This window comes from Tarenaya hassleriana, unplaced genomic scaffold (genome assembly GCF_000463585.1).
Source record: "Tarenaya hassleriana unplaced genomic scaffold, ASM46358v1 Cleome547, whole genome shotgun sequence".
Lineage (NCBI taxonomy): Eukaryota > Viridiplantae > Streptophyta > Magnoliopsida > Brassicales > Cleomaceae > Tarenaya > Tarenaya hassleriana.
In genome coordinates this window covers 13,697-15,600 of record NW_010968092.1, presented here as the reverse complement: position 1 = coordinate 15,600, position 1,904 = coordinate 13,697, and positions in this window count along the sequence as shown.

Sequence of the window (1,904 nt, the reverse complement as noted above, 5' to 3'; positions counted from 1 at the left end):
CGGACACGATCGTGTGACGAGCTAGACACGATCGTGTCTGTAGATGACGGTTGCTTTAGATTTTTGTCCAGAGTAAATTCTACCTTCTCATCGCCAATCTTCATAGTGAGTCGACCTGCTCGAACATGAATGATAGCATCTACAGTGTTAAGGAATGGACGACCAAGAATTATATGTACCTTAGAGTCTTCGTCCATGTCGAGAACCACGAAGTCAACCGGGATATAGAAGTTCCCAACTTTCAGTGGCACATCCTCAAGTATCCCAGTAGGGTATTTAATGGAACGATCGACAAGTTGAAGAGTCATTCTAGTGGGTTTTAGCTCACCCACATTCAGCTTCTTGAAGATCGATAATGGAAGAAGACTGGCGCCGGCTCCTAGATCACAAAGTGCACGATCGATGGAAACATTACCCAATTTACAAGGGATTGAGAAACTACCTGGATCGGACCGCTTAAGCGGAAGCTCGTGTTGGATCAAAGCGCTGCATTCGACAGTAAGCGCTACGGTTTCTTTCTCAACGACCCTCTTTTTGATCAGGACGTCCTTCAAATACTTCGTGTACGAGAGAATCTGCAAAATAGCATCAGTGAATGGCATGGTTACCTCGAGTTTCTTCAGCATCTCAACAAACTTTGCGAATTGGCTGTCTTCGTTATGCTTCCTTAAGCGAGATGGAAATGGTACTGGTGGTGGCCTAGGAGGAGGAAGCACGTAAGCCGGTTCAGGTTCATCATCGGGGATGTCTACAACTGCAGTCTCCGAGCTTTTTTCTCGCTCAACCATCGGTCGGTCTTCAACGTCTACCTGCTGACCACTTCTCAAAGTAATCGCATTGACATGTTCACGGGGGTTAGTCTCAGGTTCACCTGGAAGAGATCCGGATGGTCTTTGAGAGGCTGATGCTAGCTGAGCGATATGGTTGTCTATGATCTTGAAGTGAGCATCGATGCTTGCGAACTGAGCTCGAAATTCCTGATTTGTCTTTTCCTGATTCTGTATAAATTGTATAAGCAAAGTGTGCATATCAGGGTTGGATTCAGGATTATCTGGAGGTGTGGAATTAATATAGGATTTCCCTGGAGCTCTGTAGTTGGATGTTTGATTAGGACCCCTGGATTGAAAAACAAAACTGGGAGGAATCCTCTGGTTCGAGTTGTCGGATGCTCTGAAGTTGTTCGGCACGGGATTCTCCACATTGTTTGACTTATAGGAGAGATTGGGATGAGTTTTCCACCCTGGATTGTACGTGTTTGAGTAGGAGTTATTGGCCACATAGTGCATACCTTCGGCTCCTCTCCGATAGCATACATGCAAAGATCCTCTTGTGAAAGTGTCGGAGCATCCTTAGTAGAAATCAAATTGGCGTATGCAAACTTAGCATTCAGTGCTGCCAATTGATCAAGAACCAATTGAAGGCTAGAATCGCCGTCTTTCCTTGGTAGATCCCGAGAATATGCATTCGGAGCGTCCTCTTCTTGAGCCATCAGTTCAATGTGTTGTTCAAACTCCGCGAATGACTTGTTCTGGATGCTTCCACCGCAAGAAGCTCGAATCAGAGTCTTAGTATCATTTCGTAATCCTCGAAAGAAGGTATTGACCAGGTAGTTCTTGTCGAGCCCATGATGAGGACATGACTTCTGATATCCCTTGTACCTTCTCCAAGCGTCGTAGAGACTCTCCCTTTGATTCTGCTTAAATGAGTGTATGCCTGAGAGAGCTGCTTGAGTGCGGTGGACTGGAAAGAATTTGGACATGAACTGAACTTCCAGCTGATCCCAGGTGTGGATGGAATCAGGTGCTAAATCATATAGCCATTCCAATGCAGCATCCATGAGAGTCCAAGGAAAAGCAAGTAGACGGAGGTCATCGTCCGTCACCCTGGCCTCTCTTTTGATCGAG